The sequence below is a fragment of the Gopherus flavomarginatus genome, chromosome 14, assembly GCF_025201925.1.
Source record: "Gopherus flavomarginatus isolate rGopFla2 chromosome 14, rGopFla2.mat.asm, whole genome shotgun sequence".
In the NCBI taxonomy this organism is placed as follows: domain Eukaryota; kingdom Metazoa; phylum Chordata; order Testudines; family Testudinidae; genus Gopherus; species Gopherus flavomarginatus.
Window position 1 is genome coordinate 881,222 of NC_066630.1, and position 24,842 is coordinate 906,063.

Consider the following 24,842-nt stretch of genomic DNA (forward strand, 5'->3'; position numbering starts at 1 on the left):
AAATCCTCTGCAGTGATTGGTCAGTAGCATGGCGATATCTTGACTTGACAGCTGGGGTTGGAAGCACTTTTGTTCCTTGTCCCTTTCCACAGGTGATATCAACACACCTCATTTACTGGGGCCTGGGGTGGCCCAGAGGAGTGCTTGTTTTAGGAGAAAATGGATTATCCTCCATGATCTAGTAAGGCTAAACAAAAAATGCACATTAACTAAAAACAGTAACAGCTTCCCAAGCACCAGGCCACTTGAGAGGAGAGACATGGGGTTTAGAAAGGACGTGGCTGCAGCATCCTCCCACTGAAAATTAGCCATGTATTGCTCCTCCTGCCACAACTTCTCCCACTCTTCTGTCTCCAGCAGGAAAGGATACATGAAGCTTCAGCCTCACTAAGCTCGCCCACTCAAAGGCTTCCCATACAGAGAAGGCCCCAGGCATGATGCACTTACGATCAACCACAGAAATCTCTTCCTAGAGCCAGTGAAGAACAAAGGCCTGGACAATTCCACGAGCGCTAAAATGCCCAGGTCCCTGCACATTTGATTCTTGTCCAGAGCTGCTCCTCTGGAACTCACAGCCCCTCCCCAGGTCCCCACTGCCCTGTATAGCCCAGAGCTCTTCCCTGCAGAGCGCACAGCACCTCTTCAGGTCCCCACTATGCTGTATGGCCCAGAGCTCACCACTGTGGGGCCCACAGCACCTCCTCAGATCCCCCATCATGCTGTACGGCTCAGAGTTCCCCTGCGAGCCCACAGCACCTCCCTGGGTCCCCCACAACCCTGTACGGCCCAGAGTTCCCCTGCAGAGCCCACAACACCTCCCTGGCTCCCCCACAACCCTGTACGGCTCAGAGCTCCACATGGCTGAAACCAAACCGAGACCAGTGGGGGACAAACAGCCACAACATGGCCCAGCCCAAAGAGCAGTGGTGGAAGGGGACAGTGGAAAGAGGCAGGCTTGCATCTGCGACAGGAATCAGAGTCTCTCCCCCAGACATCAGGAGTCAGCCTCAGCTCAGAGCTGTAACCAACGGCACTGTTAAGGAAGCTGCACATCTGTGCTGCAAAGGCCTGCTTGTGTCTGGAAGGTGCAGCACCAGATGGGCTCCAGCTGCTGCTCTGAACCCTCGGTGCAGGTGCCCTACAAAGATGTGCCTAGCAGCTCAATCAGCTCCATACCTTGGTGCAGCTCTATAAAACTAACTACACCAAGCCAAGTAATGGGCAGCCTGCCTGGGCTCCCGGTGCTGCGAGTTAGAGATCAAGCCCTGGAGACTGGGGCTTACTGTTAAACAAGGCTGGTCTTCTTGACATGGTTAGTCTCCAGGGGCCTTTACCTCTGTTTTCAGGAGCTCGTTGGTTCGGGAAGATGAGGGGAGACTTTCACAAGGACAGGATCCAGGAGCACTGCTAACCTAGAACACAACATCACGGAGGTTAGGCTGCCTGGCTGCCCAGATAAACAGCAGCAGCAGCTGGATCAACAGCGTACGTTGTCCCAGTCAAAGCCCAAGGATGAAGCACTGAGAACACGCTCCCAGCACTACATTGTGGCCAGCAGCGCGGCAGAAGTGGCAGCCCCTCCCCATGGCCAGCCTTTTGGGATTTGGCATATCACCCGGTCACACCTCCGGAACTGCGCAAAGCCCACTAGCAGCTGTGGCCTCTGGAGCCAGCCTATGAAAATTATCACTTCGGGCTGCAGCCCTTTGGAGCCCCCCATGCTGATGTCACCAGTTCCCTCATTCCCTTAGGGTCTGAGGTTTGGTTGCCCTTCAAGTGTTTACAGACTAAACAATATAGGACTGAAAATGAGTGAGAAAAGGTCTCCAAGCTCCCATGTTGCAGCCACCTCTGCCTGGTTCCCATGACTGTCCCTCAAAAGAGAAATCTCTCTCATCTCCCCACCTGTGCCACCCAAACTCTCCCAGGAGAAATGGCTGCCCTCCCCAGTCCACCCCACCCCTGACTCCTACTGGGCTGAGGAACCTCTCCCTCTCATCAGTTTCCTTCTCCCCCCTCCCCCCGAAGGAATCTGGAACACAGAACAGGACACCCTTCAACCTACCCACTCTACCATGGGGCAGAAAATCATGGACTAGCCAGCTCCCCCAGAACCCTGGCTGATTTCAGGAAGTGCCCTATCTATAAGAAGGGGGTCTCCTGGCAGCCACACTCCCAGGCCCTGACTGCTCAGAACTCTGGGATTTTGTCTGTGTCTGGCCTCACACAATGAGCTGACTAGTGATTCCTGCTGAACAGGCTGTCTACACCCTCCCTTTCTGGCATGGCTGCAGGTGGGTAAAAAGAACAGAGCTCAAAGCTTTTTGCACTGTCCTGCAGACAACACGATGAGGGAGACGCAAGCTGCAGAGGCGTTGGCTATGGTGCTCCCTGTGTTCACCACTTCCACCCTCACCAATATTACTGGAAACAACATGTGGTCAGTAGCACCTAGAAGCCTGACCCAGGCCACCGTACCAGGCACTGCACAAACCCAGAACAGGGAGTTTGTGCCTTCCTCCGCACTGCCCCTGACCTGGCAGCCTCAGCCCCTTTCTGCCCCAGGGCACTACGTGCCAAACCCCCCCTCTCTTGAAAACCCACTCCGGGAAGCCCCCAAAAGCAAATCCATGTCAGTATTGTACCAGCACCACTCCAACTCTGCCATGCTTCCTGCTGCCTCCCCCAAGGTATTCCCAGTTAGCGTTACCCTCTGGAGGCTCCCGGGGTATCCTGTCAGGGGCAGGCACTGTGCATCATTGTGCCTCGTGCGGCCAGTGTGTTACAAACAGGCCCACTTGGCTGCCCGAACTGCCCCCTCAGTCACCTGCACAGCAGCTGAAGAGCTCTGGTGAAATCTAGCCAAACCCTATGAACATGTTGGAGATGGCCTTGAATACATCCAGAGGCTAAGGTGCGTTTAATTAGTACCTGACTAAATCTAGCTACAATTAATATAGTAATTAAATGTGAATTGATTAATACAAATATATTTACTGAAGACTATCACCCAGTTATCAACATTCATAATTAATTTGAATATTAGTAACATAAAAGGATGTTAATATCTAAATTAAATCTGTCATGGAGCCACCATCATCTTCATATAGTGACTTTCTCAAAGCTGTAGCACTTCAGTGCTGCCCTATGCTATACACCACAATGGGAAACGGCTGGAGTCGCACAGGTGAGCACTCAAAACGCAGCAAATCCTCCGGGGACGTCACTGTGTGCGTGTAAATCTGGGCTTGTGAGCAGCCACAATCAGAGAGAACATGTGCCATGGGGGGCAATGTGGAAAAGGCAGTTCCTGGGACAGATGCCAGGCCTCTAGAAACAGACAGGATTTCCTTTTACTTCGACTGTAACTAAGCCAAGGATCCGCATCTAGATTACCTTGTGCTGAGTTAAGTACTAGATATGTTCTGCAAGCTAGGACTTTACATATGGTTTTCAGTCTTTTCTGAATCCCAAGACCAAATCCAGCCAGTGGGGTGACCTGTACAGAGTGCCCCAAAGAAAGAAACCACCCTAGAAGGGAGGGTTCTGACGTCTCACCCTATTCAAAGGCTTTGATCAGAAGGGCATAGAAGGTGGACCCTCTCTCAGACCATTTGTTGCGCACAAGGAAGTGGTTCGGACAAACACAAGGCAGGTGGCTATTCAGCCAAGAGCAGCGGTTCTCAACCTTTCCAGATGTCTCTACCCATTTCAGGAGTTGGATTGGTCTTGTGTATCCCCAGTTTCACCTCACTTAAAAACTGTCTGCTTACAAAATCAGGCATAAAAATACAAAACATTGTCACAGCCACTGTTACTGAAAAACTGCTGACTTTCTCATTTTTACTATATAAATTATAAAATAAATCCATTGGAATATAAATATTGTACTTACATTTCCATGTGATACTGAGCCTGTTTTTCACTTGTGAGCCTTGTCTGAAGCCCAGGCCCTACTGCCCGGGGCTGAAGTATTTAACTTAGCTTTGCAGAGGGCCCCAGGCAATTGCTCTGCTTGCCAGCTCCTAATGCCAGCCCACCATTTGTGACCCCCCTAAACCCATCCCATGACCACTCGTGGGGCTGCATACCCCAGGTCAAGAAACACTGATCTAGATGAGTGGTGTACCCCTGGAAGACCTCTGAGTACCCCCAGGGGTACATGCACCCTTGGTTGAGAACTACTGCCATAGAGGACACATGGGTTTAGCGGGTGCAGGCACTATGGCATCCAGCAAAGTCAGGCCTGGTCCACCAGACTGTGGCTTTGTACCTACTCTGTCCTTTCTTGCATGTCACAGGCCTAATGAAAATCCTGCGGTTTTCTGGAGGCCTGGCCAAATAACAGGGCCAAAAGCCAGCCATGGTTAGAGGCCTGGAGAGAGAATGAACAGACTGGAGTCTTTACCCAAGGTGGAAGAAGAAGAGGAAAGGGGATATATTTGAGGGATTACATAATAAAGAAGGCTGTAGAGGAAGTAGCACATACACCTCTCTCATAAGACTAGGACAAGGGGACTGTCCACAACACTCAAAGGATCATACTGAACACTGAAAAAAGAATTACTTACGAACACAACACAGACCACCCATGGAACTCACTCCCACATGATATTATTGAGGCCGAGAGCCTAGCAGGACTCTAAAAAGGAGAGGACATTTGGATGGATGAGACTAGTCTCAGTCACATTAAAGAGTTAAACTGCACCTGGGACTCCTGCTTCAGGGCGTCTGAAGGAACATGGAGATGGGCATCTCCATCAGCAGGACCTGCCAACTAGTGTTCACACGCAGGACAGTCCTGTGCCTTGAGCTCCTGCTTTACCGTCCAAGGCTCTTGCATCCTGCTGCACTGAGGCGTGAGGGGTTCAGCCATGCTCAGACCAAGCCTCCTCTGAGGGTTAAGGGAGCCTGCATGGGAGAGGACTAGCTGCCTTTTGTGGCAGGGAGGGTGGAGTCTGGTAACAGAAAGTACAGCACAGATTCACTATTCCAGGCAGGCAGGGCACATTTCAGCTACAGCTCCCAACAAGCTAGCCTCACAGAGGTCAAGTTAGGGTGCACCAGCCGGGGCACTGAGCTTTATCTCCCAGACTTTCCCTGCTGTGCATATCCTACTCCTTTGGCAAGCAGAATAATGCACCTGTGGCCTCACATGTTGACTGTGCGAGGAGAGGGGTTACCACAGCTGCTCTCCCTTACCAGAATCTGTCACACAGGGCAGGGGGCTGCAGGTACCATTTCGGTCTGAGTTAGACAAGAGAGTGTATCCTGCAGTATTGCCGGCCTGGGACAGCCTGCCCCTCTCTTGCCAGCCAGACACAGGAACGGCCACGTGTTGCCCACCTTCCCCTAAGAAACAGGAATCCATTTGCTTGCTGCAGGAGAGTCGGTGGCATGTTTAGGGTGAACATTCCCCCCACTTCCCTTCCTCTCTCATTTAAGTGGAATCAGTTGTGCCATTTCTGCCTTGCTTTTCAAAAGCAATTACTTTCATGTTATTTCTATAGACATTCACAGAGAGCGAGCGAGCGAGGGCTTGATTATCCATCGCCACCCTCGTCCCGTGGCTTCTGCAGCAGCGGCGAAGTATTAAATTAAATGAGGTGTCTATGGAGCTGCGATGGTTTCAGGTCAGAGACGCTATGAAAAGCTGTATGCTGCTCTGCTCCTGTATATGTAAATGGATATATTAAAACCACTGATGTCAACTTGCAACACTCATCTCCTCTGCTCTCGGGTGATCAAAGCTGATTGCTGAGGCAATTACTGCGAAGGGAAGGAAAATCATGGCCTCCTGCTCATCCCTGAGCTGCTGGAGTTTAATTGCTTAGTGTAGCTGAAGCTGCAGCTCCTTCTCCCTTGTGCGCGCGCACACACACACACACACACGTGCAAGCATTTCACACAAGGAAATACACACAGGAATGCTCAGTTTTGGTGAAGCAAGGACAACGAGAAGCACCCCAAACACAGAGACCACAACATGAAAAATAACCATGTTTTAAAATGAATAAGCCACTACAGCAACCAGAGCAGCAATGGAGGGGGGAAAACCATAGTCACAAAACACAAGCTCACAGCAGCAGCCTCTCTCATGCTCTACCCCTTGGACCCAGAGTCACCGTAACACAGAGCCCTTTCATGAAGGGTAGAAAATTAACAAGGAGTCTGGTGGCACCTTAAAGACTAACAGATTTATTTGGGCACAAGCTTTCGTGGGTAAAAAAAACCTCACTTGATGCATTTGAAGAAGTGGGTTTTTCATCCACAAAAGCTTATGCCCAAATAAATCTGTCAGTTTTTAAGGTGCCACCGGACTCCTTGTTGTTTTTGTGGATACAGACTAACACAGCTACTCCCTGATACTTGAGTGCCACCGGACTCCTTGTTGTTTTTGTGGATACAGACTAACATGGCTACTCCCTGATACTTGACACCATGCAAAGTAGAAAATTAGGCCTCCCCAAACCATGTGAAGTAGGTCAGAGCCATTAGCGAGGCACTGTCAGTGTCCTACCCTCGTGAGTCCCGACTCCCAGCCCTGCTATAGAAGCACTAGATCACATTTACACTTGCTTCAGCAAAGGGTGCAGCTCAGACAGTGCGGAGGACAGTTTAACTGCAAGCAGAGGGAAAACCACGTTCAGCACCACTTCAGAACCAGCGCTTATAACCATTCAGCTGCAGCACCGCTTCCATTCGGGATCACCTAGGGTTTGTCTACACTGCAATGGGCAGTATGACTGCAGCACAGGCAAACAGACCTGCGCTAGCTTGAATGAGGGCAGCATGGGCTGTGCAAGCCTATCCAGGACCCTGGCTACGTGCCTGTGTAACCCAGGCCAGCTCGGTGCAGCGCTGCCCCCCTTTAGTGGGATCTCGACCATCCAGAGATTGGTGAGAGCATGTGGCTTTTAGTTCATGCAGTAGAGGCTCGTATACTAAGCTTTAGCAGTCCCAGGTTCGATCCTGCCTGCCACCAACCAGAGTTTGTCGGCGTTACACTTGAACGATTAGCCCACGCTGCCGCGGCTTCAAAGCTACTGTTGTTTGAGCTAGCTTGATCAAAGTTAGCTTGAGCATGGCTGTACATGCTGCACTGACACCTCTGACTGCAGTGTAGACATACTGAGTGCCGACCAGGCCTGAGGGCTTGTCTACAGCGTGGGGTGTGAACTGAAGAAACCATCAAGTGGTGTGCTCTCACTGCCCCACGTGAACACTGCTGGTGCAAAATAAAAGGCATCTAGTTTGCATTAACATAGTCCGAGTTCACGCCAGCAGCGTGCACATGGGACACTTAGAACACAACACTGTGGTGCACTCTGCACTTCACACCACTGGAATCCACACTGTGGTGCCACAGAGGTTTAGTCTAAGGGCTTGTCCACCAAGGGAAGTTAGTGCCCAGGGAGCGAGGGTGTGAACTTAAAGCAAGCTGGCTCCTCCGCAGTAACTCCCTGTGGGGATACTCACACAACGTGCTCAGTACTCGGCCCAAGTGCACAAAGGCACTTGAGCGGTAAGAGTCCAGTCACAGCAGTGAGTGTGCACCAGTCGCTGCTGGCTTCTCCCTGTGTAGAGAGGTTCTAAGGCTCCTGGAACCTGTTACTTCAAACGACAGATATCCGTTAAGAAGTATAAAAAACTGAGGACAAGAATCCAGTGTCCAGTTAAACTCTGCACACAGACACAGTGGCTCGTGCATGTACACACACAGGCTGACAGGCGTTTAGGCTGTCTTTTAAATCCTCCTCTCTAAATGCTTTGTTCCTACTGCTAAAATAATCCATGCTGTGGTTTAAGCAGGCTGGCTGGTTCCCATCCTCCCAGACTCCTGAAGGGAAGGCCCGCAGGTGTCAGCCTTAAGTGGGACATGGTGGATAAGCCTGGTGGAATCCCTGGGTGCATGCAAGAAAGGCATGATTCCACCCCAGCAGATGTAAAGGCCCAAGGCCCAACACTGGAGGAGGCACATACAGAGATGGGGGGAGGGTAAGTGGGGGCAGAGGGGTGGCTTACCCTGTGTCATACAAACAACAACATCAATATTTATAAGAGGTATTACCTGGATGCGTTCTGCCCTGGGGGGCCCCTCTTTTTCCCAGGGTAGAGACGTGCTCAGAATCTAAAGGGTTACAGCTTCAATGGTGGGGATCAAACCACAGGGCTTTCTCATCCTGAGGCAATTCTTTCTGCGACAGAGTGTAGGGCCAGGAAGCCTGACGCTTCTGTCAGTTACGTGGGGGCTCATCGCAGTAACTCCTGGACGAGACTGAAGCTGCACCCACGGGAGGTGGATCAGCCCCACAAGTTTATGTTCTGCTTCATTCTGTGATTTTCTCCAATATATTTTGCTCTGTTCCAATGCCTGCCCTGAGTTGGGTGACAGTCAGTGAGGACAGACCCTGCCGAGTCTGGCGCAGTAGAGATGATGGGCAGAGCAGAGGGGGAGGAACCACAATTCCTTCCTCAAAAGCTACTCGGCAGAAGCTGGCTGTGGTGAGGGTAGATGCTGCGACTGCCTCTGTAAGGTATCAGAAGCAAGCAGTCAAGCCCCAGCACAGAGTATTTGCCAAATAATAAATGGGGGATTTTTTTGTTTCCCTGCTGCTGCTGAGCCACAGCCAGGAGAGCTGGAACGTCCTTTTCCTTGCCGGTTTTGGAGGAGATTCTGCCATTGCCACATGACTCTAGCTGGCGTGAGACTCCCTCCAAAGCCCGGGGGCTAGCACCGCTGGAGGAGCATGCCCTTCTTTAGCGTCAGACATGCACAGAGCCTTCCTTGCTGCACTCCATGGGTCTGCCAGGCTCCTGCCACACCTCCTGCTGGAGCTGGATTTGCAACCAAAGGATGAGTCTCTCTCTTCCAAGCTGCCTGTCTCTTTTCATTTAGCTCAGAGCCCCTCCCCCACTGCTGCTGCTGCGGCTGGTTTATTCAATTCAACACTTGAGGGAACTGCAGATGAAATGGCTGAATCAAAATTGCAGGCAATAGAGCTATTCCCTCCCTGGCCTGCCCAACCAGAGTCCTTGTGCACATGGCCTCTCACGCAGCCCCTAGGCACCAGAGGAGCACTACCAGGCACACCCAGAAGATCCCAAAGGCCCCATTATTTGCTTCTCACAGCAGCCCCTACTTGTCCAGCCAGGTAAATGAGCAGAAGGTGTGTCCCTGAATGGGGGGACGTGCCAGCGGAGAGAGGGCATGGACATCCCTCTGGAACAGCACAAGGTGCGACAGCCTGTGTTACAGAAAGACCAGCAGGCCCCTGATTCTGCTCACATGAGCATGCCTGAGACCCCTGACAAGTGCAGAGACGAGGAGGTGTCATCTCTTTTATTGGACCAAGTGCTGCTGGTGAGATATTCCCTCTCCCACTCATCTCTCCAAAACCCTGGGACTGGCGCTGCAGTGTGGACAGAGCACAGCCCCTCCCTGGCCTCCCAACCCCAGCACACAAACAATTCACAGTCAGATATGTGCAGGCACAACCAGGGTCCCTCCCAATGCTGGGCACAATTGACAAGGCTGAAAATCCAGCCTACATCATGTGTGTGCAGGGCGGAGGGGGAAGCCCCACTGCACTCCTCCCACCTCCTGGGCAGTGAGGGGCAGGGAAGGTTAGCACTGGCTCCATTCCCTGGCAAGGCACAAGACAAAGCTCTTCTATGTACTCAAGCCCTTCCCGAGGAGCAAATCCTGCCCTCTCCTCGGTGCTTGCAGGGCTCTGCGGCAGAAGCCAATCCAATTTGCACTTGTGCTGTTTTTAAACCTATAAATGTACCCAGAGCATGTGGGGAAGGGCAGGTTTTCAGAACCAGCAGGAAGCTGATGTGCTTCTTTGCCATGCACCCGCCATAGCAAGGAGATGGCACATGCACAAGCCCCCTGGGCAGGGAACTAAACAGAGTCCTCCGGACTGTGCTGCTGTCAGCTTTCCCTTCTGCCCACTGCCATGGGCCTGTTTCCCCACTCAGAGCTGCACTTTGTCCCCTTTGGGGTCAGAGTCTGGAAATTACACACTGGGACTTGGCTGTAGCCTGAAGTCCCTGGCAATTTCTGAGAGTGGAAAACAGTTGCCATAAAGAGAAAGGGGAGCGTTGGAAATTCTAATGGTCTCCTGCTACTGTCACTGAAGAGTAATGACTTGGACTCTGGGCTGCACAGACAAATAATATTGTGTGACTGCACCTTCAGTCTGTGCAGCCTGCCTTCCCCCAGGTTTCATTCCCAACCTCTGCAGAAATAAGTGACTCAGGGTGGGGAGGGGGAGCTGGAGTCAAATTCTTTATTAGGGAAAATGTGCAAGCCCCTCTGTTTCCATTTGAATAGCATTTCATTCTGTCCAGGTCAATGTTTGCTGATCAGTTCTGCCATCTGGAAAAGGTTTGATTAAACCTCCAAGCCCTTGATCTGAGAACATAGGAAAGCGGTCAAAAGGAGAAGGGAGGTGCAGGGCCTGGGAGACAGAGGAAATAACTAGAGAAGTCACTGCGCAGTTGTCTGGCAGCTGCCCTGCCAAATATTTACCCCCCTCAGAGTTCTGACTCATCAAAAGATTACAGAGCCAACTCCAGTGCCTGCCCACCTGTCTGTCACCAGGATGCGGGCCAGGCCCAGAGTCCACAGGTACCCAACATTTGTTTTGCAGGCCCTGCCCTGAATCAGCTCCTTGGCACCAGAGTGCAGCTAGGGCTGGCAAAGCAGGAGCTTCTATTTCCTTACAGGCAAGGAGAGATTGTAAGACCTTGGAATGCAGTGCGTGTTACACCTAGTCTGTAAGGATCACAACAGCAGATTCCACTACCGTCCTTCTAAGCTCATGAATGTGCTGAACAGCAGCAATGACTTACTCCAGATTTATATCTTGTAACCATGAGCAGAACCTGTCTTCTAGAGTGACAGTAACACCAGCCCCAGCCCGTTGATAGCGTCAGTGCAGCTTCCTTAGCCCTGTAAACTCACAGCTACGTCCTGCATTGTGAGGGCTCTAGAGAGAAGCTCCTCTAGCCGCTCTGTAGTGCAGCTCAGCTCTCCACTCACTCACACATCTGGAAAAACATGGGAATGCTGATCAGCAGTCACTCCCGCTGTAAAGTCAATGGGTTTTCCTCCCCTAGAAATGGGTTAAAGATGTACAACCTACAAACATGCACTCAATTATTAAAGGCTTCACATTAGACCAAAGAAGCCAAGATCCCCTTGCATCACACAAACTGCTGATAAATCAAATTTGAGCTGGTGCTGAAGCCGGAAGGGTGCAATGCCCAGTGGCTGAAGAGGGCTGAGGCAATCCAGCGCTGCGGTGAAGTGGTGTGCAGGTGATCTGGTAGCTGGGATGTCAATGGGTACTAGAGGCAGCCCGCAGTAACAACTGGATTTCTCGCAGGGTGTAGCAATGTGCATTCACCCCTGCGGCGTCTCCTGCTGGTTGTTGGGAATTAGCTCTTCCAGCAGCCAGAGCGCCCTCTACAGGCCGGTGATCCGCTACCGCTTGGCCCCCTGTGTCCCTCCCAGATCTGGTGCCCTGTTATCTGGGGCGCTGCCCCCTGGCAGTAACCCCTCAGTCTTAGGGTCTCCCCGCCCCAGGGAGCCCCCACCCACTATTCCCACCTCGCCTCAGTATACGGCTACTGCCAGTCATTGTCTAGCCCCACGCCCTGGGGTAGGCTGCAGTATCAGCCTACTCACCACTGGCAAGGTTGGGTTTGGACCTGCTGCCTTGGCCTACCCCAGGGCTGCCCTCTGCAACCCCCAGTACCTGTTGGCCCAATGCTAGGCCGCAGCCTGGGGCTTTCCAGGCTGGAGCTCCCCAGCTTCTCTGCCTTTCCCCAGCCCTGCTCCACTCAGGTAACCTGTCTCTAGCTCCCTGCAGCCAGGCCCTTCTCCCTCTACAGGCAGAGGGAAACTGCTGAGGCCTCTGGCTCACAGTCTTTTTTAGGGGCCAGCTGGGCCTGATTGGGGCACGGCCACAGCTGCAGCCACTTCCCAATCAGCCCAGCTTTTAGAGCTGCATCCCCCTCCGGGGCTGCTTTTTAAACCCCTCAGGGCAGAAGCGGGTAACCACCCTGCTACACAGGGGTTGGCCCCTTCTGCGGCGTGAGGGAGACCCTGGCGCACGTTTACTTAGAGTGCGCCAGGTTGCAGCCCCTACACCGGCTCCTCATTAACATCCTCTTACGTTTCTGGCTGCACTTTTCCCCTCACCTCCTTCTCTACGCACTCCCTATCCATGGCCCCGCGAAGTCCCGGGACCTCCTGGTCAACCTCCTCCTCGCCCTGGCTAAAAAGGCCATCCACGCGACCAGGGAGAGGAGGTTGGCCGATGGAGACTCTGGTGACTGTGGGGCTTGTTTCCGCTCCATGGTCCGTTCACGCATCCGGGTGGAGTTCCTCTGGGCCGCGTCCACTGGCTCCCTTGACGCCTTCGAGGAGCAGTGGGCGCTGTCCGGGGTTCTCTGCTCGGTGTCCCCGTCAGGTTCCCTTCTTATGACCCTTTGACCGCACTCCTGTCCCTGTTCTTTTATTAGTTGTCCCCCGTAATCAGTGGGTTCTGTGGTCCTGTGGGTCCTCCCCTTAGGCTGGGGGAGGATCCTTTAGCAAAGCCCGCCCAATTCCCGGAAACCCAATAGGTACACAGGGGTTGGTAGCCGAGAGATCCAATCCAAGGGGCCAGGTTGGCGTGATAGGTAGGTGAGGTCGGATGAGGCAGCAAGGCAGTGTAATCTGCAAAGGCCTGTTGCTGAGACTGCTTCCTCTTCCTGCTGGGGTCTCCATATAGGCCAAGTATCCATCAGGAATGCTGTCTGTCCGGCCAGTCAGGGGCTTGGCTGTTTTGGAGCTGTAGCTTCTTAGCATGAAGGCTGCTGGGCAGGGGCTGTGATTCAGCATTACCTCTGTGGCACAAAGGCTAGGGATGCCATTTAGGGACCCCACAGATCTGGTTTGACAGTGGCATCCTGCCATAGCGGCTCGGAAGTGAGCCTGGGAACAGCCAAGGGAAGGCCTGCGCATTAGATTTGAAATGATTGCATGAATATCGCCCTGGGAGCAGGAGAAACATCTCCTGGGGGAACTCTGTAAGAGAAGTTACCCACTTTATTGTGACTGCAATTCTTCCAGAAGTGTAGTCCCTGTGTGTATTCTACTGCAAAAAACACACGTGCACCTGGCATCCAAGATGTGAGAATTCTTGAAAGCTGCATCCATTGGTCCACACCCACGCCCCTGCTCTCCTTGTGCTCCACACTGAGGGCATAAGGGGTGGGGCAGACTGGCCAACTCCCAATTCCTTCTCTACCATGAAGCTTGTCCTGATCTGAAGCAGAGGGGAAGGAGGATGGGGTGTGAAACATAGATAGGGACCACACCGCTCAAAGAACTTCAGTTACAATCACTTCCCTTTCTTCTTTGAGGCCGGTCCCTATGTGTACTCCACGGTGGGGGACTGACAAGCAGTGCTCATTGAGGAGGTGGTGAGGATGCAGGTGGAATGGCCACTTGTAGAACCACTGGCTCAAAGGATGCGCCAGCCGAGCGGAGCAAGGCGTAATGTCTCATGGATGTGCGGCGGGAACTCCAGGTGGATCCCCTGCAAATATCAAGCAAGGTGCCTCTTGAATTGATGCTTCTGAGGCTGCTTCTGCCCTTACAGAGTAAGCTCTTACCCTGTGTGGGGGAGGAGGTTGTGCCAACTGATAATACAGAAGGATACAGTCAGAGATCCACTTAGGTGTCCTCTGAGAGGTCACAGCTTGTCCTGATCCTCGTCCTGCTATGGCAGTAAACCAGCTGATCCGTTTTGTTCTCTGCAGGTAAAATGACAATGCTCTTTGCACACTGAGGGACTGAAGTCTCCTCTCCTTGCTAGAGGCATGGGGAAGAAACACAGGTAAATGAACTGACTGATTATCGTGAAATGCCAAAACTATCTTAGGGGTGAATTTTGGGTGTAGTTGTAGCAAGACTTTGTCCTTCTGGAATGTTGTGTATAATGGATCAGCCACTAGGGCCCTGAGCTCACCTGCCCTTCTGGTAATGAGCAAGGTGGTCTTCATTGACAGGTGAGACATGTAGCTGTTCAAAGGGGGGCTAGTGAATGCTGAAAGCACTCAGCTAAGGTCTCAGTGAGGTTTCTTTACTGGTAGACAGGTTCTGATCAGATCCTTCAAGAACCTGGCTGTTAGAGGGCGAGTATGACAAAGTGGGAATTTTCTGTAATATTTTTATTAGGGCTATGCATGCCTCAGTTTCCCTATGCACTTTGCACTGCTACCCAGGGAGTGCCAATGGGTTAAATCTGCTCTTGGGGCAGAGCAAAAGATGTGAGGTTCACACAGTTGTCTGGGGTGGAATGAATGGTCAATTAAAGGACTGGCTAAAACAAACCCAGATCACGAGAGAATATGGACAATGGAAGCTCCCAGGACTGAGCAATTGACCCCTACCCATAGGAGTCTCCAGCAGGCAGAGCATGTGAGCTCTGCCTGGGTCGGCAGGCTGTGGATAACAGCTGGTCTTTGGGACAGGCTCAGTTGCTCTCACTTTGGACCAACAAAAGAGCCAGAAATGGAGTCCATGACAGCTTGGCTTGGTGCAACGCTGGCTTGGCCAGAATGGAGCATGTCCTAATCTTTATTTATCTATGCTAACTCAAAGATGGCCCAATGCTGTGCTCCAGTTGACTAATAAATCTGACTGTTTTGAAAAGGTGGCCTGGTGTCACTGCACATTTGCTGAGGGGCACTGGGACCTAAGAAGTGCAAAAGTCTCTGACAAGGAGTTCAGCAGTTGGACTCGCTGGGCAGAGCTCGGTGTGAAGCAGGAGGGCGCCTTTTTAATTTTTACTCACCCAGAGGCGCTCCAGGTCTTCGGGGCCGGGTCCTTCACTTGCTCCGGGTCTTCGGTGGCGGGTCCTTCAGTGCCATGTAAGACCCAGAGCAAAGACCTGGAGAGCCACCAGGTAAGACATCACTGCTGGGGCCCTGTTGAAACTATGCAAATCGGGGCCCAGCACTTCCTAAAGCCGGCCCTGCAGAGTAGGTGTAGATGGCAGCTCCTTATGGGCTGTGACAGTACTGTCAGTGCATGAATCTCTGATCTGGTGGTTTTCGAGGGCCCCAGTGGTTCCTGGTCCTTCAGGTCCCAGAGTTTCATTTTAGTTGGTACCACAGTCAGCAAAGTTCATACTGAGGCTAATACAGAAGAAGCCTGTGTGCTTTCTGATCATGTCCATAACGCTTGGGGGGCCTACGTCCTTGTGGCTTAGGCATGAAGGCTCACCCAATCTTGACTGGGTGCAGGAGGGATCTTTCCCACTTATAGGGTCTAGAGGGGATCTGCACCCTTTACTGTCAGGAGAGGGCCCAGATAAAGGGTCTTTCCCTCTGCTCCTTTTCACTCTGAAGTCCAGCATAGTATGAGGTGGCATGCACCTTGATGACTCTGGCTGATGTAGAAGGGGGTCTTCCCTGGCCTGGGGCCTCACTGGGTGCTCCATAATGTGCTTCTGAAGCTGGAGTTCTTGCATCTGTCAGATTTGGCTGGAAGAAGAGCAGCAGATTCCACCCTTGGCAAAGATATGAGCTTCTCCAAGGCAGTAGAGGCAGCACTGGTGGTCGTCACTGACTGAGAAAGAGCAGGGTCAGGAGATGCAGTTTTTGAAGCCTTGTATCCAGGGCACAATCTAAGTCCTGTACTGGGAGAGTTTCCAGGGGTGGGATTCTAACACTAACTGGGGAACTATCAAAACACTAATTAACAATAACAAATAAGAATAAAATATAACTGAATATTTGTAGGAAGAAGAAAAAGGATCAGCTCCAGACACTGGAGGGTCTGACACAAGCCATGCTATGCTAAGAAGGAACTGGGGCAGTGGTCAGTCAGCCCCACCCCTTATAACCTCAGTGAGGAGCGTGAGAAGAGTGCGTGTGGACCAATGGACAAGACAAACCAATTGCAAGAACTCTCCAGTCTCAGGCAGATGGAGCAGATACTACTCACAGGGACCAGCACTCAGAACTGCCCTTCCTAGAACTGGCAGCCTCTGCACATGAGACTATATGTTATCAGCAAGGCGGCGGCCATAACCTTAGAAGCAATATGTTTGCACTAGGGCTGTCAAGCGATTAAAAAACTTAATTGCAATTAAATCATACTGTTAAACAATAATAGAATACCATTTATTTAAATATTTTGGCTGTTTTCTACATTTTCAAATATATTGATTTCAATTACAGCACACAATGTGTACAGTGCTCACTTTATATTGTTTGTATTACAAATATTTGCAATATAAAAACAAAAGAAATAGTATTTCTCAATTCACCTAATATACGTACTGTAGTGCAATCTCTTTATCATGAACGTTGAATTTACAAATGTAGAATTATGGCAAAAAAATTATGTTCAAAAATAAAACAATATAAAACTTTAGAGCCTGCAAGTCCACTCATTCCTACTTCTTGTTCAGACAATTGCTCAGATAAACAATTTTGTTTATATTTACAGGAGATAATGCTGCCCACTTCTTATTTACAATGTCACCTGACAGTGAGAACAGGCATTTGCATGGCACTTTTGTAGCCGGCATTGCAAGGTGTTTGTGCACCAGATATGCTAAACATTCATATGCTCCTTCATGCTTTGGCCACCATGACAGAGGACATGAATCTATGCTGACGGTGCTTGTTAAAAAAAAGCGTGTTAACTAAATTTGTGACTGAACTCTTTGGGGGAGAAGTGTACATATCCTGCTCAATTTTACCCACATACTGCCATATATTTCATGTTATAGCAGTCTCGGATGATGACCCAGCATGTTGTTCGTTTTAAGAACACTTTGACTACAGATTTCACAAAACGCAAAGAAGGTACCAATGTGAGATTTCTAAAGATAGCTACAGCACTCGACCCAAAGTTTAAGAATCTGAAGTACCATCCAAAATCTGAGAGGGACGAGTTGCGGAGCATGCTTTCAGAAGTCTTAAAAGAACAACATTCTGATGTGGAAACTACAGAACCCGAACCACTAAAAAGTAAAATCAACCTTCTGCTGGTGGCATCTGTCAAGGCTGAATCCCCACACTGGCACTTTGATTGCAGAAGGTGGGGGCCTGCAAGGATTCTAAAAATTAATCCTGGCCACTCTAGACTTGTATTAAACTCCCAAGGTTACAGTTTTTCTCTGACCTTGGCTTGGTAAAGGCCGCCATCGCACAAATGCAAAAAAACGCTTGGACACAGGAAGGAGCACTTGGGAATTCCTTCCTTTGGGGTACCCTCAAGCCCTTTCACACTCCTCTCCCGGGGAAGAGCTGAGAAAGAAAACAAAGGAAATTAGCTGTTGCCACCAGCTAATTAAACAGCATATGCACAAACCTCTTAGGATACCGAAAATCCAATCCTGTTCTTAAAAAAGGTAAGTTTTATTAAAAACAAAAAGGAAGAAAATACACCTGGAACTTAGGCTTTTGCTAGATTTTAAAGAACAGCAATTCAAAATAATTAAGCTCCCAAAATAGCTTTCTTGGGGGTTCAGCTTAAAGATTACAAGTAAACAAAAGCATCTGGGGTTAGCACAGAGGAGATCCACAAGCCAAAATAAAGAAATAAATCTGATCACGTTTACCTAAACATTCCCTATCCAAATGATTCCTTCTAGGCATGGTAGATAATTTTTCATACCTGGTTCAAACCTTACACAGCATTCCTATGTATAGCATTGCTGTTCCGTGTCCCTGCAGCCCAGAGAACAACAGACAAAGGCAAAGTTTTAAAAAGTTCTAGCTTTCCCATTGGCAGTTTTGGTCAGGTGCCCACTTTTTTTTCTTTATCTGGGGGACTTTTTAACCCTTTACAGGTAAAGGAAGTAGAGGACACCTACCAAGAGGGATTTTACAGCTAACTGGCTGGCTGGGTGTCCATCAAAGGAAGCTACCCCTCACTTTATTTATCACAGCATCTGACTCAGATGATGAAAATGAACATGCTTTGGTCCACACTGCTTTGGATCATTACCGAGCAGAACGCATCATCAGAATGGACGCGTGTCCCCTGGAATGGTGGTTGAAGCATGAAGGGAATGTATGAATCTTTAGCACATCTTTAGTGCTTTTATTTGACCAAGCTTTTGAGCTACACAGAGCCCTTCTTCAGCCTCAGACCCACAGAAGCTCCATGTGGCTCCAAAGCGTTTCCATCCCACCAATAGAAGTTGGTCCAACCAAAGCTATTACCTCACCCATTTGGTCTCTCTAACAACAGATCTGTGACATACAATCACAGACAGTGGTTTCCCCAGGAACTGAAATTAGGAGGGGTGTTTGAATTTACAGGGGGGGTGTCAGGTCCAATGAGATATATAAAAGAGATATGAATAAAGTAAATGTTTTGTTAGGATTATGCAAATTTAACATAAGGAAAATGCAAGTTACACCAAAACACATAACAGGTCTAGATTTCTAAAAAAAAAAAATAATTAAAAAAATGTATTTAATTTAAATTGACTTTTGAAAAGTAAGCCATCATGGGATAAGAGGGCAGTCCTCTCATGGATCAGTAACTGGTTAAAAGATGGGAAACAAAGGGTAGGAATAAATTATCAGTTTTCAGAATGGAGAGAGATAAATAGTGGTATCCTTGAGGGGTCAGTACTGGGACCAGTACTGTTCAACATAGTCATCTGGAAAAATGGGTAAACAGGGAGGTGGCAAAATTTGCAGATGATACAAAACTATTCAAGATAGTTAAGTCCCAGGCAGACTGCTAAGAGTTACAAAGGGATCTCACAAAACTGGGTGACTGGGCAACAAAATGGCAAATTAAATTCAATGTTGATAAATGCAAAGTAATGCACATGGGAAAGCAATCTCAACTATACATACAAAATGATGGCATCTGAATTAGCTGTTAACACTCATGAAAGAGATCTTGGAGTCATTGTGGATAGTTCTCTGAAAACATCCACTTAATGTGCAGCAGCAGTCACAAAAGCAAACAATGTTGGGAATCATTAAGAAAGGGATAGATAATAAGACAAAAAATATCACATTGCCTCTATATAAATCCATGGTACGCCCACACCTTGAATACTGTGTGCAGATCTGGTCACCCATCCTAAAAATATATATATTGGAATTGGAAAAGGTACAGAGATGGGCAACTAAAATGATCAGGGGTATGAAACAGGAGGAGAGATTAAAATGACGGGGAATTTTCAGCTTAGAAAAGAGATAACTAATGGGGATATGACAGAGGTCTACAAAATCTTGACTGGTGCGAAGAAAGTGAATAAGGAAATTTTATTTAATCCTTCACATAACACAAGAACTAGCAGTCACCCAATGAAATTAATAGGCAGCAGGTTTTAAAAAAACAAAGGGAAGTACTTCTTCACACAATATAAAGTCAACCCAGGGAACTCTTTGCCAGGGCATGCTGTGAAGACCAAAACTATAACAGGATTATAAAAAGAACTAGATAAATTCCTGAAGAACAGATCCATCTGTGGCTATTAGCCAGGATGGGGAGGGATGCAATACCATGCTCTGAGTGTCCCTAGCCTGTCTGCCAGAAGCTGGGAATGGGCAACAGGGGATGGTCACTTGATGATTACCTGTTCTTTTCATTCCCTCTGAAGCACCTGGCATTGGTCACTGTTGTAAGACAGGGTACTGGGCTATATGGACCATTGGTCTGACCCAGTATGACCATTCTTATGTAAAAATTAATTATAATAATAAAAATGTTTAGTACAGAAACTCCCCAATATAATGACCTCCCAAGATAGCAACAATGTGAGATAACAACCTTGGCAAATAATGCATTTTAAAAATCTTGGCCTACTAGGAAACATATTTATATAAGTTTCCATTCCCAGTCACAAATCTAGCATTCCGGAGCAAAGTCACTAAAATATAGTCCAACAAACAAATGTTTATTTAACATGCCCCTCACTTTTCCCTCCACCGCACTCCACTCACCGGTGTCCTTGGTCAGTGGAGGCTCAGAGTTCAGAGGTGCTTTCACGTGAGTACACCTTCCAGGTGAGGGACAAGAAGGCACTTTGCTTGTTCCTCCAGCTGTTCACTGTTGGCTCTGGCCACTGCTGTTCATTGTGCCACCGTTCACTCCACCGCTCTGTTGCCAATGGCCCTGCGCAGTCACCTTCTGCTGCCACCTGCCCCTGTGACCTCTGCGAGTTGGTCTCTTGAGGCTCCACCAGCTCTCAGTGATTTCAGCTGAGCTCTCAGTGTGGGAACCTCGCTTGCTGCCAGCACAGTCTGTCTCTTCCATAAAAACACTGTACTCACAGGAACACTGTCCCCACAACAGGACTAACCACTTAGACCTGATTGTCAGTGATTTCAGCTGCAGTGGTCACTTAACAGAACAAGACTCTCTGTGGAGCCTGATCAGCTCTGTCTTTAAACAGTGGAGAGGGACAGATCCCCACCCTCTCTCTTGATGCCCTCTCTCTTGATGTCTTCAAATCATCACAGGTTAAGTACAGTTCTACTGCTTGTTACTCATACAATAAGAACATTTCATCCCCCAATCCCCACACATTCAAGTGGTTTGTAACCCAACCCCAGCCAAAATCTATCACTTGGACAACACAGCTCTGTCTGCTGGATACCTAGGTAGATTAGGTGTGAATGTAAATATAATCTGGCCCTGAAGCCTTTCCCTGCAGCCCCAGCTCATCACTAGCTGTCAGGGAGAGCTCATTTAGACTTTGCTTACAAATCATCATTTGAAATTATTAGGTTGGCCAACACCACCGAAATGAATGCACTGGCATCATAAAAAGCAGCTGTATAAGGAAGCAAGGAAGCTAGTCTATGTTCATATTTTTCAAATCTATTCTACTTTTTCAGATACACATATTTTATCATACACTGTATAAGCTTTTAAAGTGTGTATTAATGTTTCAGTTTAAATTCAGATTTCCAAACAGTCACTGAATTGGCATGTAACTAGCTCACAAAACTAGGGGAGGTGTTGGGAAAATTCAGGAGGGGTGTAGGGAAATCACTGATCACAGACATAGTTAAGCTGATAGCTCTAGTAACCAGATGCCAGGGGCTCTGTGTCCCACATTTCTCTCTTTCAATTTTCTGATTTTCTCCAAATTCAACAGGGATCTGCCCACTGATAACTAGAACATTTCCTAAAATTTTCAACTTGCGTAGTTTTGGCATTCAAAAGTTATCGTTTTCCAGACAGACAAGCAGAGAAATGCTGTCAAGGTGATGTCAGTCTAAGAGAAATGTTTCTTGTCTGTTGGTTGTGAGGAAACCTATAACAATGTGGGCTGAATATAAACGGAGATAGTATTCTTTTTTTGGGTTTGCAGGCAGCCTGAAACCATAGTCCAAAAGATAGAAATTGCCTCATTAATATCACTAGCTTGTTCACCGTGAAACCTAATGACAACTTTATTTCAGTACTGATGCTTTCCCGAGAAACACCCAGCTAGTGTGCTCATTCCACACAACCCCAACCATCCCACCTGCAAACCAGCTCCACATCTTTCTAGATATCCAAAACCAACAGACTCCTACCCTGCTCCCCCGGATAAATCTGTATAATGAACATATACTCAGTATAAAATCAATGGCAAACGAAAACATGATGAGAACAGAATGAAATAAGTATAAAAATAGGCACTGCAAGGTTCACAACCACTGCTTACTTAGGACTGTTTAACAAAGCCAGTCACCATGAATAATATAGTATATAGCTTTGAATATCTGCAGGAAGAAGAGAGAGGATCAGCTCCAGACACTGGACTCAGGCCATCCGGCACCAAGAAGGAATAGAAGAGGCATTCAGTCTGCCCACAAAGATAGGGCCTCTATCAGATCACTCCAAACATGGAATGGTCTATAAACTACTAATTGTCAGCCTAGGTGTGGCCTGGTACCTTCGGCTCATTAGTGGACATTTAGTGGCTAACATTCACATCAGGAGTTCCATGGAAGTGCCAGAGCACACATGACACATGCTTCGTAAGCTCTCTTTTCCTGGAGGGGTGGGGCACCCTAAAATCAACATAGTCTAAGTGGCTTGAGCTTAGTGCTGGGAGCTGTGAACTCCTGAGTTCTAGTTCCACGCCACTGACCCAGACACTTCAAACATGTAGCCATGTCATAAACAGAGAGTTAAGGGTTAATGTCTCTTTCACCTGTAAAGGGTTAACAAACAGTGAACCTGGAACACCTGACCAAAGAACAATCAGGAGACAAGATACTTTCAAATCTCGGTGGAGGGAAGTCTTTGTTTTGTGTGTTTTCTTTGTCTGTTGTTCTCTCTGGGTTCTGAGAGGGTAACCAGACGTACCTACAGGCTCTCTAATTTTCTATTCAAATAGTAAGTAACAGTAGAAGGCAGTTTAGTCTTTTTGATTGTTTTCTTTACTTGCAAATGTGTATTTTGCTGGAATGATTTTAATGTGTATTTGTGCTGGGGGGAAGACTCCTCTCTAGTGTCTATAAGCTGAAAGACCCTGTAATATTTACCATCTAAATTACAGAGACAACTTTTACTTTTTTTTTCTTTTTATTAAAAGTTTTGCTTTTCAAGACCTGATTGATTTTTTCCCCTTGTTGAGGCTCAAGGGAATTGAGTCTGTACTCACCAGGGAACTGGTGGGAGACAGGGAGAGAGAAGGGAGGGGGAAAGGTGGAAACCCTTTGTTTTAGATTCACGGAGCTTGAATCTGTAATACCTCTTGGGGAGGGGGAAAGGTGCATTCCTCTCTGTTTTAAGATTCAAGGAGTTTTTATCACAGTGATCTTCCAGGGCAACCCAGGGAGGGAAAGCCTGGGAGAGGCAACGGTGAGGGAAAGGGTTTACTTTCCTTGTGTAAGATCCAGGGGGTCTGGGTCTTGGGGTCCTCTGAGAAGGTTTTGGGGGGACCAGAGTTTACCAGGCACTGCAAGTCCTGGTTGGTGGCAGCACTACAAGATCTAAGCTAGTAATTAAGCTTAGGGGGATTCATGCTGGTACCCCATCTTTTGGACGCTAAGGTTCAGAGTGGAGATTTATGCCATGACAAGCCATGTTCCACAAAATTACTAGCTCCTCTGTACAAATGAAGAAATGGAGGCTCAGAGAGGATGAGTGACTTGCTCAAGGTCATAAAACAATTCAGAACCAAAACCAATGACTGAGTCCCCAGCCCAAGCCTAATCCATTACCCTGCATGGTCTCCTATGAAAATCCTTTCACCTCTCTCTTCCTGTTGTGCCTGTCTAGTAACACTGCTGGGTTGGGCGACTGGTGGGAAACAGGTCATGGGCGTGCTGGCCAGGGAAGGGGGAAGATGGGCAGTGCAAGTGGCACCTTGTTTGCAATGATCCAGGGGCAGGAGGGGAGGACAATGGCTGCCACAGAGACATACAAACCATTCTGGCAAATTTCTGAAGTTCCTCTCACTGGCAAATTTAAGCTTTTTGTGATAATATTAGAAACCCAAGGTTAGAGAGCACCAACAGATGTCTGCACTCCGTGTCACTTGTCACTTGTCATTAGCTCTAACTTAACTGCCTAAAGCCCAAGGTGACAGAAACGTCACAAAAACCAGAGAGAATAAAAAACCCAAAACCCAACACTGCATTTCCTTCTGATGCAAAGGTGCATTTGTCTTCCCTGTCCCAGAACCCTTTGTGGTGGTGTTTCCTGCTGGTGTTTTTTGGGGGCAGGGGCTCTGAGCCTGATTCTCCATGCCTTTTGCAGGTGTGTATTCCTGTGCAGAATGGGTGTAAAATACCCCTCTTTTTGTGTAGGCCCTCTGATCAGGTAGTAAAGAGGGGAGACTCAAGCCCAGAGCTGGTCTTTGTTCTGTGAGATGTTGTGTAGCTCTGTGATTACACCTGAGTAATAACAAATAATGACCTGGCTTAATAAATATACTGTTATGACACGCTCGCATGCGCAGACACACATCCCTCCACACCACGACATGTAATCTTAAGGCTCTGAACTCACACTCTGACCTTTGAGATCTGACATTATCAGCTAGAATGGAGCCAAGTCTTTTGAGAAAGGCATCTGATGGAGCTGAAGATTTGCATGATGAGTGGGTATTCTGATGTGTTCTGCTACTGGGGAGTTGCTCGGGCTGTTGGGAAGGGGATGCTTGGTTAGCAAGTAGCTGATGTGATCGGCTAACGCAGTGGGACACCCAGGGTTTTCAGACACACACCTCTTTTTGTATAACTAAATAAGCATGAGCTGAGCAGTACTGAAACAGTCTAACTTGGTGAGGAGCATGGGAAAATTCCCTCTTGCTGCAGGGAAACCAGAACAATCAGCACCACTCGCATTGTCTTTTTGGCCACGGCCAAAAGGATCACTACAGAGTGTGCCCAAGCTACTAAGCCAGCAGCCTCCAGCGCCTAGCTGGGGCACTAGGCTATGTAGCATGTATATAGTCTAGGGCCTGATCTACACTAGTCGGTTATTTCGGAATTAGCTGAGTTATTTCGAAAAAAAAAAAGATTCCATCCACACGACCAAACCGGTTTTTCGATTTAAAGGGCTCTTTATGCCGATTTCTGTACTCCACCTCGGCAAGTGGAGTAGTGCTTAAATCGAGATAACAGTCCTGGGTTAAAGGTATTGTGGACGCAATTCGACGTCATTGGCTTTTGGGAGCTATCCCAGAATGCTCCCTTGTGACTGCTCTGGGCAACACTCTCAACTCCAATGTACTAGCCAGGTGGGCAGGAAAAGCCCCGGGAACTTTTGAATTTCATTACCTGTTTGGTCACCATCAGCACAGGTGACCACCAGCACAGCCCACCATCACAGGCAGCCATGCAGA

General features: G+C 48.6%; 1 protein-coding gene across 4 annotated transcripts in view; it reads right to left on the reverse strand.

The window, feature by feature from the left end:
* Positions 1 to 24,842, reverse strand: part of PMFBP1 (polyamine modulated factor 1 binding protein 1) — a 368,361-nt gene that overhangs the window by 125,099 nt on the left and 218,420 nt on the right. The window contains exon 1 of one of the 4 annotated variants that reach the window (XM_050922220.1): positions 8,072 to 8,490. The exons of 2 other annotated variants lie outside the window; for them this stretch is intronic. The gene's annotated coding sequence lies outside the window, so the exon portion shown is untranslated. Of the gene's footprint in view, positions 1 to 1,334; positions 1,407 to 8,071; positions 8,491 to 24,842 lie in introns of those variants that run through there. One more of the 4 variants, XM_050922221.1, reaches the window with a different exon arrangement.